This window comes from Trichosurus vulpecula, chromosome 4, assembly GCF_011100635.1.
Source record: "Trichosurus vulpecula isolate mTriVul1 chromosome 4, mTriVul1.pri, whole genome shotgun sequence".
Classification (NCBI taxonomy): domain Eukaryota; kingdom Metazoa; phylum Chordata; class Mammalia; order Diprotodontia; family Phalangeridae; genus Trichosurus; species Trichosurus vulpecula.
This window is the reverse complement of record NC_050576.1, coordinates 245,890,113-245,905,600: the sequence shown is the minus strand read 5'-3', so window position 1 is coordinate 245,905,600 and position 15,488 is coordinate 245,890,113.

The following is a 15,488-nucleotide window of genomic DNA, read 5'->3' as shown; positions in this document are numbered from 1 at the left end:
GCATGAAATAATGAAGAGCAGAGTGAGCAGAGCCATCTAATTAGCTTTTTCTGCTTCCCTTCCAATGCTGAACTTATGATCCTTGCTTTCCTTCTGCTCTGTATGGATCTCGTATGTGCCTAGTTATTTATGCATGTTGTGCCTTTCTTCCCACTAGACTCTGAGCTCCTTGAAGGCAGGGAATATCTTTTGCCTTTCCTCATATCCCTAGCACAGTCTGGCATGTAGTAAGCGTTTAATGAATGCTTATTGATTGACTAACCAATTTTATGATCCCTATGTTGGCTTATTTATGTATTCTATATTTTCATAATAAATTGGGAAGTACATATTCTTTTCCTGGGAAGATCCTCAGTGGGAACCATGGCAGAATTCCGACAATCAGTATAGGCTATTCTGGCCTGTAATTTCACAGCAATAGATCTATAACCAAATCTCACCCTTGGAAATGTGTCAACATTGGGCACTAATGGTGTTGGACAGGCTGCCCCTTTAGTCCAAGGCTCCAGTTGGATGAATGGCCCCTCCCACCTCCCAGTGCACTTACATCTAGGATCATGCAGATACTAAATGGCAGAGCTGGGATTTGAAAACCTCCTCCAGTGTCCTTTCCACAGTATCACCCTCCCTCTATCATGTCGGCCATTTCCCCCACTTTGGTCCCAACCCGTGGTTCCATCATTGTACAGATGTCACCAAGGTAGGTCAGTGATGCATCTGTAGCTTAGAGTCTTAGAGACTTGTCTCCTGGGAAGCTCTGAGAAGTAAGAGACTTGCTTGGAAGTCACCCAGCCAGGATGTGTCAGAGGCCAGGCTTGAACCTAGGTCCTTCCAGCTTTGAGGTTCCACTATTCCACACTTTCTCTTCATGTTAGAGATATTAGAGTAAGGAAAAAGCCAGAACTATGCCCCTCTTATTGGAAGGAAAAGGGTTTGGATTTTATTTAGTAAATAATAGGGAACCATTGAAAGTTTTTGAGTGAGGCAGGAATGGTGGTAGTGATGCTGGTGGTGGGAGTAGCAGTAGCTAGTGGTGGTAGTAGTATGTATGTCTGTGATGTGATAATAATAACTATAACTGACATTTTAGTGCTTGAAAAGTATTTTGCGTACATTAATTTGTTTGAGCCTTCCAACCAACCTGTGAGGCAAGGAATACAGTTATCCATTTTAGAGGAGGAAATAAATGGCAGTTGAGAGAAAGAAATGACTTGTCCAAGGTCATGCACTAAAAGTTTCAGAATCCAAATTCTTGCTCAGGTCTCCCTGACCCCAAGTCCAGCACTCTGTCTCCTATGCCACATTCCCTCTCCCAGGTCAGTGAGAGCCAGCTTTAGTGTTGTGTTGGTTCAGGCAATACCTCCACTTACAAGAATGATTTTCATTGTTCCTGTCTTGTTCTGAGAGCACCAATAAGCTAGGGCCATGATATTAAGGGAGTTAACTAACACCTTTATTTTAATTCATCTTCACCAAGATAGTAAGAGATTTCTAGACCATGCCTTGCTCCAAGAGCATTGGAGGAAAAAGGGCAGAGGGTGAGGAGGCTCAGAATGTCTGAAGAGCTGTGATGTATGGCAGAGGGACTGGACTCACTCTGCTCTGCTCTAGGGGGAAGGACCAGGGGTAATGGCGGAAGTTGTGGAGAGGCAGATTGGAGTTTGATGTTAGGAAGACCTTGTTAACAATAGGAACTGTCCCAAAGGGGCAGGAACCAGCTCTGGAGAGAGTGGGCTCCTTCTCACTAGAGGACTTCAGACTGGGTGATCCCAGTAGGGGAGGTAGAAGAGGGAATTCTTGGTCAGAAATGGAGTGGACAAATTTAGGTGCTGGGATCCCTTCTAATTCTCAGATTGTGTGATTCTAGACACTCATAAGATCCTAAATTTAAGAGTTTGTAAAGGTCTTGGAATTCACTTAATCCAGTTCCTTCATTTTCCAAATAAAGAAACCAAGGCCAAAAGAGACAGAATGTCTTACTCAAGGTAACACGGGTAGCTCGACAGGATTTGTGCCAAATATTGGGCACCAGAAGGAACAAACCAAACATGAAAGCCTGGTGAAAACTCAGAGGCAACATACTTAGAGTTTATATTTACACTTGTTGTCAGTCTCTTAACAGAAAGTTCGTTTACTCATTCATTTGTTATTTTTTCAAACTTGCTATTGATGCCAATTATTTAGACCAAAATCATTTCCCCAAACACCCCTACCCCACCATAAAGCCATTTTCTGTAACAAATAGTTAAGCTAAAGTCGCATCAATTCATGGGAACCGATGTGATGGCTTATTCTACCTTCCACAATGTCAGCCACCAACTTTCTTTCCTTGGGGAAGGAAGTTTGTTGCATCATCAGATCTCTGGGGTCCATGTTGGTCACTGTCTTTAACTTGAGTTCAGCTCAGTTTTAGTGAATGGGTGGATGTGGGATTTCATGGATGTTACTGTAGCTAATGTGCATATCATTCTCCAGGTCTGTTTTCCTTGACCATACTTCAGCGAGTCTTCCCATGATTCTCTGAGTTCATCATCTTCACCATTTGTCAAATCGCAATAGAATTCTCTTGCTTGTATGTAGCACAATTGGGTGATGAATTCCCTAGTTAACAAGGGGTAAAATGAAGTCTGTTCCATGCCTAACTGGCATTTGAGGCTTGAGCATATGGGAACTGAGGCCCTGCTTGTCTACATTAGCAGAGATTTTCCTGAGGCAGTTTCAGGTAGGGACAATGAACAAAAAAAATATTGACCTTCTTGGTGTCAGCCCCCAGGATGGAAACCATCCGTGTCGGTTCCTTAGGTAACAAGCATTTATTAAGCACTTCGTCTGTGGAATCTAGGGCCATCAATTCCAATTGCAATGCCTGCATCACAAGGCTTTTTGAGGAAAGTATTTTGTAAACCTGAAGCCTCTATATAAATATGAGTTATTGTTTTGTGGGTGGTCTTTTATTTCTAATATGACTATGAGGCAACAGGGATGATGCCATTTTACGGGACCTTTTTGTTGTTTGGTCTTTTCAGTTGTGTCCAATTCATGGTGACCCCATTTGGGGTTTTCTTGACAGAGATACTGGAGAGGTTTGCCATTTCCTTTTCTAGCTCATTGTACAGATGAGCAACTGAGGCAAGCAGGGTTAAGTGACTTGTTCAGGGTCACACATCTAGCAAGTGTCCGAAGCCAGATTTGAACTCAGGAGGAGGAGTCTTCTTGACCCCAGGCCAGGTGCTCTGGCCTAATTCAGTATGTACTGAATTAATAAATGCCTATTGAATTGAATTTTTATCATTTTAGTTTTTAACTGAGTAAAAGACTGTAGCTGTTCCTGGATAAATATGTCGCAGTACTGTTTTTGTTAGGTTAGAATTCTCCCCATGGTGATATACTTTGGCAGCAGCCAAGGCTCCTCCACCCCATACTTCTCTTTCCATGTAGGTGTGCTTGTAGAGCCCCACCTGTGTGTACAGGCCCTCCCATGCCCTAGGCAGGGAAGCTCAGCATTGTTAGTCTTCCCTTTATCTGCTGTCCCCTTCTGGAAAGTGAGACAGCCCTCAAGACAGGAGGCCCCCAGGTCAGACAGCACCTCCAGGTGGCCCCCAGATTAGACAGTACCCCTGGATGGCCCCTAAGTAAGATGGCCTCCAGGTCAAACAGCCTCTGGGTCAGAGAGCCCCCCTCAGATGGCCCCCACCTCCTCTAAACTCTTTGACTTTGAACTTGGCCTTTCCCACTGGAGCCCTTTTCCCTTCAGAATTTTTCTTCCTACTACAGAGCTTGAAGGAAGTCTGTTTACCTATAAACAGAAACCTAGTTACACCCCTCTGGCCTGTCCACTACTTACTTGCTCTCTTTCCTATAGCATTAACCCCTTTCTGACCTTCCCTCTCTATCCATCTAGAACCCTGGGCTTTACTGACCCCTACTGGCCTACCCTGTCTTGTCGACTAAGTCTTCTTGTAAGACCTGACCCTCATGACATGTGTCTAGAATAATACTTTTGAGAGGTCATGTTAATACAGTGCTTGTTGACGCAGTTAGTACAGTTTGCAAAGTACTTCACATACATCTTCTCATTTAATCAATCAACAAACAAGCACGTATTAAGTGCCCTGGGATCTTTCCCTCTTATTAAAGAGCAGAGGGCTCCTGCCAGAACCTCCACTTAAGAAACCTCCCCCCCCCCGCACCCCAGCTCCTCTCCCCAATCCAATCCAGTTCTTCATTTCCTATCAGGTCTTTCCCATCAAGCGTTCCTGTTGAGCACCCCTCCAGCCCTCCCCCCCTTTCTAGTTTCTTTTTGTGCTTCATCTTCCCCTGTTAGATTTTAAGCAGCTTGAGGGCAAAGACTACATTTTTCTTTTGTATTTGGCTTCTCAGTGCTTAGCACAGTACCTTGGCATAGTAGGCAATTAATAAATAGTTATTGACTGATTGACTGCCTACTATGTGCCAGGCATTGTACTAGGCTCTGATGATACAAAGACAAAAATGAAACTGTTCATGCTCTCATGGAGGTTACATTTTATCATGAAAGGCCACATGTAGACATACAAATATTTATATAGTATATAATAAATAAATATAAGTTAATTTGTTGAGCCTTACCATAAGCCTGTGAGGTAGGCACAATTATTATCCACATTAGATTCTCTACAAGAGTTTCCAGGGTCACTAAGCTAGTAAATTTCTAAGGCAGGACTTGAACCCAGGTCTTTGGGCAGCTAGGTGGAACACTGGTCCCGAAGTTAGGAAGTCTCATCTTTGTGAGTTCAAATCTGGCCTCAGACATTTTAGAGCTATATGACTCTGGTCAAGTCACTTAACTCACTTCCCTCATCTGTAAAATGGGCTGGAGAAGAAATGGCAAACCACTCCAGTATCTCTGACAAGAAAACCCCAAATGGAGTCACGAAGAGTCAGATACAACTGAAAACACGACTGAACAACAACTGATAATATACAAAGAGACAAAATGGTTGCATTCAAGGAATTTACATTCTCCTGATTAAGCCATACTTCTGAAAGATGGCCAGCCTTGCCAACAAGTGACAGTGCCTGTCACTTTTAAACAATTTATTTCATTTCATTGTGGTGACATGTGATACCTCAAAGTTGATTTGGTTTTCATTTCTCTGATTAGAAAGCAAAAGGCTTTTAAAAATATTCATTTATAGTTTTGTTTCCTTTTGCATTTTTTTTTATTCATTTCCTTTGGTCATTTATCCAGGGGGTATTGTGCTTTACTCATCAATTTTGATTCTGGGAATTAGAATTTATCTTATTAATTTTATTAATTAATTAGATTAATTAATATAATTAATTTTACCTATTAGTTACTTTAAAAAATTTGATATTCACTCATATTAATTTTGAATATTCACTATGTGTTACCATAGGCTTCCTTATCACTGATACCACTCATCATCAGCCCTGTGCTGCTATTGCTTGGAGCATAGGGCACAACCTTCTTGTTAAAACACTGATTAGTGGATGTTAAAGACATTTGAATTTTTCCCCATAGTAAATAAGTGGCCAGTTCGAACAAATATCACCCACTATAAATTCACAGGGAGGCAGTGTGCTGCCAGAGGGCCTGGGTTTAAGACCCAATGGTCACCTTGTCTCTCGTATCTGAGATATGCACTATGTCTTTTCTTCCATTCCTTAATAAACATTCTGAAAAAGCTTCCTCATTACTCACTTTCTCCTTGACCGTTTGCAATCTTGCTTCAGTCCCCACCAATACTGAATCCAGTCTCTCAAAAGTCCCCACTGATGTTGTCATCAAACCTAACGTCCTTTTTTCAGTTCTTATTTCCTTTGACTTTTTTGTAGCTTTTCTGGGGGGAAGCAGAGGAGACAGCTAGGTGACCCAGTGGATAGAGCGTTGTACTTGAACTCAAGAAATCCTGAGTTCAAATCTGGATTCGGACACTTAATATCTGTGTGACCCTAGTCAATTCATGACTTCTCTGTATATCAGTTTCTTCATCTCTAAAATGGGTATTATCCTAATAGCACCTATCTCCTAGAGTTGTTGTAAGGATCAACAAATGCAATACTAACTGCCAAGTGCTTTGCAGACTTAAAAGCATAATGTAAATGCTGGTTATTATTAGCTTTTGAAACTGTCATTCCTCACCTCCCAGTAGAAACACTTCCCGCCTTGGTTTCAGAGTCCCCATGCTCCTCCAATGCCTTCTACCTTTAATTGCTTCCTCATTTCCTTAGTGGGCTCCACATCCTCTTCCTGATTCCTTAATGTTGGTGTTCTGCAAGAATCTCCCCCTAGCCCTCTTCTCTCTCTCTCTCATTGTATCTCATCTTTCTATTTGATTGAAAGGTGCACGAAAACAAGGATTATATCTCACCTAAATTTAGCATTTCCTCTAGTCCTAGCACCATCCTCTGTGTACAGTAGGTGCTTAATAGGTGCTTTTTGTTGTTCCAGTTCTAGTCTTATACGGTGTGTCCCAAAAGTCTTAGTGTGGTTTAAATCAAAACTGCATTAAGACTTTTGGGACATGCTGCATACTATTCTTGGCTCTAGTTGGACTGAGTTACTCTCTTCCCCTAAATACAACCTGTGTTCTTCTGCCTCTGGGTCTTCCCTTGCACTGTTTCCTATGCTCCAGCTGTCTCCCCTTCTTGTTTTACTTCTTAAATTCCTAACTGTTATTTAAAACCCACCTCAGGTGCTCCTTTCCCCTATGAAGTCTTCTCTGTTCACCCCCAATCAGTAACAATGCCCTTTCTTCCACCTCACATAATACTTTTCTTGGGAGAAGCATCTCTATGTATTTACCAGGTAACATAGGGTATTACAGTTGCCTTAGCCTCCTACTATATTATAACCTCCACAAAGATAGGGATAATGTTTTATCTAAGATCGGTATCTCCTCCAGTGTATGTAGAAGACACCAAGGACATATTTGTTTAATGAATGAATATCTAATATATCTAATCCTATTCTATCTAAAATATCTATTGAAGTTATTTACTAATATAATTGAAATAATTGAAAAAGTGGCACTTTGGAAAGGAAGTGGGTAGTAAAATAGAATAGAAAAGATTAATTGGATAGGATAGGACTGGACAGGACTGGACAGGACAGGAAAGGACTGGAAGGGACCGGATGGGACCGGATAGGACGGGACAGGATGGGACAGGACAGGACAGGACAGGATAGGATAGGATAGGATAGGATAGGATAGGATAGGATAGGATAGGATAGGATAGGATAGGAGAGGCCAACTTTGGATTTAAGAAGACCTAGGTTCAACTCATACATTTGACACTTCAGAGCTCTATGGCCATTCCCAAGTCATGTAAGTTCTTTCAGGTCCAGTTTCTTCTATAAAATGAATCTATTAAGTCCTGTAAACCAGATGTATTTCATAGGGTTGTTGAAAAGATCAAATGAGATACTGTCTGAAAAGTACTCTGCAAAACTTAAAATGCCATAGATATGTCCGTTATAAGGTTTATTATCTAAAATATTTTGTTTCATTACTAGATCCTCTTACATTTCCCTGTTTCTGGGTGTAGGCGCATGTAGGGAAGTAACCCATTGATTGGCCAGACCTCTGATGTCGTTATCACCACTAGAACTTGTCATGTAGCCTATTATCTCCACAGATAAGACAGACTGATAGTATGTTCTCCTTATGAACTTGATCTTTCTTTTTTTTTCACTTTTTGTTATTCTGAATTTTATAAGCACCAACAAACTGAACTTTTCAATATACAAAGGACAGAAAAAAGTTGTATGTGTAGCTACAGATCTCATTACATATGGCTTTATGTACATATTTTTATTCATTTAATTAAATTTCCAAGTTATGTGTAAAAATATTTTAGCATACACTTTTTAAAATTTTGGGTTCCAAATTCTCTCCCTTCCTCTCATCCCTCCTCCATCCGTTGAGAAGGCAAGCAATATGATATTAATTATATGTGTGAAGTAATACAAAACACATGTCCATATTAGACCCATTGCAAAAGAAAACACACACGCTCATGCACAAAGAAAAAAAAGAAAGTTAAAAAAGTAGGCTTTGATTTGCATTCAGAGTTCTTCAGTTCTCTCTCTGGAGGTGGAGAGCATTTTTCATCATGAGTCCTTTGGAACTGTCTTGGATCATTGTCTTCATCAGAGTAACTAAATATTCACACTTGATCATCCTTACAATACTGCTATTACTGTATACAATGTTCTTCTGGTTCTGTTTTCACTTCACTCTGTATCAGTTCATGTAAGTCTTACCAAGTTTTTTCTGAAACTATCCTGATCATCCCTTCTATTCTATCTACATCCCCTCAATTTCCAATTCTTTGTCACCACAAAAAGAGCTGCTATAAATAATTTTCTACAAATGGGTCCTTTTTTATCTCTTTGTGACATTTGTTGTTGTTTAGTTGATTAGTCAGCTTGGACTCTTTGTGACATCATTTGGTGTTTTCTTGGCAAAAAATACTGAAGTAATTTGTCATTTAATTCTCCAGTTCATTTTACAGATGAGGAAACTGAGGCGAAAGGGTTAAGTGACTTGCCTAAGGTCACACAGCTACTAAGAGTCTGAGGCTTTATTTGAATTCAAGTTCTCCTGACTCCAGGCCAGACACTCTATCCAGTGTGTTACCTAGCTGCCACTTGAAACATATACCTTTTATACACACACACGCACACTTCTATGTATACACACACTATATATACACATAAATGTACATACATACATACATATATGTGTGTGTCATTCAGAAGTCCACCAACAGTGCATCAGTGTTTCTGTTTTCCTACAGCCCTTCCAACATTTGTCATTTTCCTTTTTTTATCATCTTTTCTGTATTATTACTTTTTCCTTAATTGTGTTACCTTGTTGTGAGAGATCTCTCATGAAGTGGGAATGATCTATAAAAGTATGTAACATAAAGCACATCAGTAAAATTAAAATATTTCTATGTCTTCAATTCAGCATATTAGTTCCAATGCTGTCTGGCTTATCTGTGCTGCCCTCTGAAGCACCTTCCCATCTCTTCTATCCCTTTAAATGTTTCACTGATGCTCTAGTGTTTCTTCCTTTTTTGAGGGAACCATTATCACAAATTCCCCCCCTCCACCCCCTCCTTTTTCACAAATTAGCATAGTCAAGAAAAACAAACCCATGTATGACTGCATTAAAAAATATGAGTCTCATTTTGCTTCTTGAGTCCATCATCTCTCTGTCAAGAGGTGGTAGCATGCTTCATCAAAGGTCCTCAGGAGTTGTGATCATTGCATCAAGCAGAATTCTTAAATCTGCTTCAAAGTTGTTTTTCTTGAAAATATTGTAGCGATTGTACAAATTATTGCTCAGGCTTTGCCCATCTCATTCTGTGTAAATCTTCCTAAAGTTCTCAGAATCCTTCCCTTCTTCCCTTTCATCATTACTTGTTCAGTCATGTCTAACTCTGTGATTCAGTGGACCATAGCATGTCAGTGCTGTCCATGTTTTTTTTTTTTTTTGGCAAAAAAATATCAGAGTAATTTGCCATTTCTTTCTCCTCTGTATCTTTTTGTCAGGCAGTCAGAGGTTAAGTCATTTGCCCAGGGTTCGCACAGCAAGAAAAAATGTCTGAGGCTGGACTTGAATTCAGGTCTTCCTGACTGGCCATGGCCAGTGCTCTAGCCACTGAACTACTAGATGCCTCACATCATTACTTACAAAACAATAATAGTCCTTTATATCTCTATGTTATAATTTGTCCACCCATTTCCCAATTGATAGTGATTCTTTAATTTTAGCTCTTCATCTACAAAAAAGTATTGCAATGAGGATTCAAAGACATTTGCTGCGAAGATATTTTCCCAATTAACCATTTCCCTTCTAATTTTAGCTGCATTGATTTTGCTTATGGAAAAACTTCAAATTTTACATAATCAAATTGTCCATTTTATCTCTTTCGGTCCTCTCTATCCCTCGTTTGATCACAGTTGTGAAAGTCATCTCCTTTCCTCTTAGTCTAAGTGATATCTTTTGTGATATGACCTTTTATATTTAGGTCACATGTGGATTTGGAGCTTGTTATAGGGTGTGACATTTGTCTAAATATAACTTCTAACAGACGGCTTTCTATTTTTTTCTACAATTTTTGTTGAATTGCGATCCCTTGCCCTGATAGCTGAGGTCTTTGTGGTATTAAACACGATGCCTTTTTGTTTTTAATCTTATGTTCTGAGCAATTTTTCTTTCTTTTTTTTTTTTGCCAATATCAAATACTATTGATTATTGCTTTGTCATATGGTTTGAGATGTAGTACTGGTAGTCTTCCCACATTTTCCCCTATTATCTCCCTTAAGACCTTGATCTTATACCTCCAGATGAATTTTGTTATTATTTTTTCTTGCTCTATGTAAAGCACTCTTTTTTGGTAGTTTGGCATGGCACTAAGTAAAGTAATTTAGGTATTATTATTTTTTAATATATTGGCATGATCCATTCATAAGCAAATCATATCCCTCCAGTTATTTAGGGCTGTCTTCATTTCTATAAAAAGTATTTTGTAATTTCATTCATACAATTCCTGTGTCTCTCCTAGGCAGACTCCCAAATATTTTACACATTCTCTAGTTATTTTTCTATCTCTTCCTGCTTGATTTTGTTGGAAATAGAAAGGCTAATGATTTGTGAGTCGATTTTTTTATTTTGCTTTTTTTGCTGAAGTTGCTGTTTTAGTTAATTTTTAGTTAAACCTCTAGGGTTCTCTAAGGAGACCATCAAATCAGGGATGAAAGAGATTGTTTATTTCCTCTTTGGCTTCAGTTTATTACCTCAATTTCTTTGTCTTGTGTAATTATTATGGCTAGTATTTCTAGAATTTTGTGAAATAATAGTGGTGATAGTGGAATTTTTTGCTTTATTCTGACTTTATTAGAAAGCCTCTAGCATTTATCCCTTAAGGATAATGCTAGCTCTTCAGTTTTAGAGAGATAACAATTTAACATATAAGAAAAGTTCTATTTGTTCCTATGCTTTTTAGTGTTTTTTTTTTAACAGAAATGGATGGTGATTTTTTTCTCCATCCACTGATATAATAATGCTTTTTATTGTTTGTATTATTAATATGGTCTATTGTGTTTATGCTTTTATTAATATTGGACCATCTTTGCATGCCCAGTATAAATCTAACATGATCATCATATGTAATCTTTTTTTTTTGAGATTTTTTATTTTTAGTTTACAACACTCGGTTCTATGTAATTTTGAGTTCCAGATTTTCTTTCCCCTGCCCCTCCCCAAGATGGCATGGAATCCAATATATCTTCTACATATAACTTCTCATTGAACTTATTTACACAATAGTCAAGTTGTAAAGAATTATAACCAATGGAATGAATCATGAGAAAGAAGAAACAAAACAAAAAAAACCCCCAAAAACAAAAACAAAAGAGAAAAAAAAAGGGAAAAAAAGGCGAGCTTAAGGCGTGCCTCAATCTGCATTCAGACTCCATAGTTCTTTCTCTGGATGTAGATAGCATTCTCCATCGTGAGTCCTTTGGAGTTGTGCTTGCACTTATATTGCATATATAATCTTTTTAATATAGTTTGATAGCCTCTTTGCTAATATTTTATTCTATATCAGCATGAATATTCATTAGAAATATTGGACCATAGTTTTCCTTTTTTTGCTTTGTCTGTTTTAGGTATAAAGATCATATTTGCATCATAGAAGGAATTTGTTAAGTTCTATTCTTTAACTATTTTTGTAAAACTTTTATGTAGTGTCAGAATTAATTATTATTCAAATACTTGGTACAATTCATTTGTAAATCCAACTGGTCCTACAGTTTTCTTTTTTCCTTTGGAAGTTCATTTATGACTTATTCAAATTCTTTTTTAAAGAGATTAAATATTTAGATTCTTTATTTCTTATTCTAGTAATCTGGATACTTAACACTTTAATAAATATTTATCCACTTAATGTGAATGATCAATTTTGTTGCCATATAATTGGGCAACATAGTTTCTAATAATTTCCTTTTTTCTCTTTATTCATTATGAATCCTCCTTTTCATTTTTTATGTCGTTAACTTGATTTTCTGCTTTCTTTTAGTTGGATTAGTTAATAATTTATCTATTTTATTAGCTTAAAAATAATTTATAATTTTATCAGTTCAGTGGTGGCTTAGTTTGAATTTTGAATCTTTTTCTTATTTCCAAGATATCTACTTGGGTGTTTAATTGAGATTTTTGATTTGTTACTTTTCTAGTTGTTTTTAGTTGCATTCCTAGTTCATCGATCTGTTGTTTCTTTTGTCAATAAAAGTATTTAGTAATTTAAATGTTCTCCTAAAAACTACTTTGGCTACATCCCAAAAGTTTTGTTATGTTATTTTATTGTTGTCACTTTCTTTGATGAAATTATCTATTTTTCTGATTTATTCTTTTACCCTACCAATTGTTTAGAATAAAGTTATTTAGGCTCTACTTAAACAGTAATCCTTTGATCAAAGGGCCTTTATTAATAGTAAATTTATTGTATTGTAGTCAGTAAAGAATATATTTAAAATTTCTGCTTTTCTGCATTTTTATTAGGTTCTTCTACCCTGGGGCACTTAAAGACCTAGAAAGCCATGTGTGGCCTTAAGGCCACAGGTTCCCCACCCTTGTTCTACCCTAACCCATGGTCAACTTTTGTAAAGTTACCATGCACAACTGAGAAAATGTATTTTTCTACTTCCATTAAATAATCTTCACAGAACTATTATATCTAATCTTCCAAGTTCCATTTGGGTCATAAACTTCTTTCTCAATTACTTTTTTGTCATATTTGTCTGTGTCTTGGATAGGTACACTGAGCTCCCTATTATAGTTTTGCTATCTATTTGTTCTTATCAGTGACTGACTTTTCCTTTAAGTACTCAGTTGCTATGGCATTCAGTGTCTGTGTGGGTATATGTATACACACACATATATACATCTACATTATATATTCACACACACAGAGTATTGATATTGTTCTGTTGTCTGTAATACCTTTGAGCATAATGTAATTTACTTGTTTATCCTTTTTAACTTTGCCTATTTTTATTCTTAACTTGTCTGAGGTCAAGATTGCTATCCTAGATATTTTGGTTTTACCAGAAACATATTAGATTTTACTTCCTGCCCTTATTTAAACTCTATGTGAATCTTTATGTTTTTCTTGAGAGAGAGGGAGAGAGAGAGAGAGAGAGAGAGAGAGAGAGGAGAGAGAGAGAGAGTTAGATTCTACTTCCTAATCCATCCAGCTGTTCTCTTCCATTTAATGGGTAAGTTTTTCTTATTAACATTCATGATTATGATTGTGATTGGATATTTCCCTCTAGCTTGTCCTCTTGTACTCTTTACTTCCTTTGTACCCTGCCACCCTTTTTACAAAGAAGAAGATGAATAAGAAGGAATGTAATTAATACTAGTGCCCTATAATTGAAGTCATTTGTCTCCTCTTCACTGGCTCTCCTCTCTTCCACTTACCCAGATTCTAATCATTGGTTCTTATACCATTTTTCTCTTTTAATCTCTCTTTTATGTAAGTCACCTCTACCCCAAAGTTGAATTTTGTTTCTCTCATAATATTCCTTCCCTGACTATCTTTCCTCTTAAACTCCTGTCTCCTTTTCTCTAAATCCCTGCCTATTTCCCTGTTAATGTTAGTACACCAAACTCTTGTATGTGAGTGGATGTATGTTCAGCCCTCCTTTGTCCACTTTAGATAAGAGTGAAGTTCACATGATGCTGACTTCCTTTATGTTTGTATCCTCTTTTTTCTTTTACACAATTGAATTATGAGACATAGTCATTTCTTCCCCTTTCTTCCCTAGCATGCTCCTTTTTTCCTCCTTTCTCTTTCCTCTCTTAAGACCATCAAAACAGAACAAAGCCATTCCCAATCCTTCTAATTGTCTCATGTAATTGCCTCTGTGACCTTGAAGACTTTTCTTCTGTAATATAAGTACCACATCATTGTAGAATGTAATTACTACATCACTGTTTAGCCTCTTCTAATTATTCAAATGTATTCACCTTTCTAGGTTTCACTTGACTCCTGTGTTTGCAGTTAGAAGTTTCTACTCAGCTATGGTCTTTTTATCAGGAAGGCTTTAAAAGTCTTTTATTTCATTAAAGATCCATTTCCCCCCAACACTCTCAGCCTTGCAAGGTAAGTACTTTTTGATCAGAAGCCTTTATCTTTTGCATTTTGAAATATCACATTCCAAGACTTTCTGTTCTTCATAATAATTGATGAAAAGTATTGTATTATTCTGACTGTTTCTCTGATAATTCATTTCTTTCTGGCTGCTTGTGTATTTTTTTTCTTTGACTTGGAAGCTCTGAGTTTTGGTTATGACATGCCTGTGAGTTTTTATTTGGAGATTTCTTTCAGGAGGTGACTCATGAGTTCTCTCTATTTTCATTTTGTGTTATAGTTCTAGAAAATCTGGGCAGTTTTGATTTATGATTCCTTGTAATCTAGTGTATAGGTTATTTCTTTTTGGACATAGTTACTAAGTAGTCTGATGATTCTTAAATGATATCTTGTTTTCTAGGTTGGTTTGTTTTTTTGACAGCAGATGTTTTACATTTTCTTAACTTTTACAAAATCTTTTAATTTTGTATTAATATATCTTGTTGACTTATGATATCATTGTGTTCTGTTTGGTTTATTCTGATTATCAGAAAGTCTGTTACTTGGGTAGTGTTTTCTACTTTCTGCTATAGGCTATTTTTTCCTTCTTCCAGTTCTTTCCCTCAGAGCTCTTATTTTACTTATAATCTTATTTTTAATATCTTGATTAATTTCTTCCAGGTGTTCTTATTGTAGTCTTTAGGCTAAATCATTTTTTTCCCCTCTGAGACTGTTTATGGTTGTTGTGGAACTGCTCTCTTTTTCTTGGTTTATCCTCTTGGGCATTGAAATATAATATTTCATTATATTCTCTGGGTTTTTTTGGTAGTTATTGTTACTCAGATATCCAACCTCAGTTCCTGATTTGGGTTTTTGTGCCAGGGTGAGACTCTACCCATTCTCACACTCTTGAATGAAATGGATGGTTAGGCCGTGCTTGTTCCTTGCCTCAGTTTCTTGAGCTCTGCCACTGGGTTTCTCTTCCCCTGATGTGTCTGCACTTAGAGTACTGGAAGGTTCTGTGTACGATTAGAGCTTTGTGATAGACTGTTCCCCAGTCAGGACAATTCTGAAGGTGCTATCCGCCAGTGGCCTCCCCAGTTGGTGTGCTGATCTAAGTTTGGAGCCTATTCTGAGCTTGTTCGAGCTTCCCCAGGAAGATAGCTCTTCTAGTGGTCATGGCTGCCATCTTGGTTTTTGCATTTTTATAGGCTGAATGGTGAAATCTATTGATATTTCATTTTGGATTTCTTAGTCATTATTTGAAGTGGTACCTTTTTTTTTGATCATTGTTGGAGCACATGTGGGGAGCTAAGCTATTTTAAGACCTATCATGA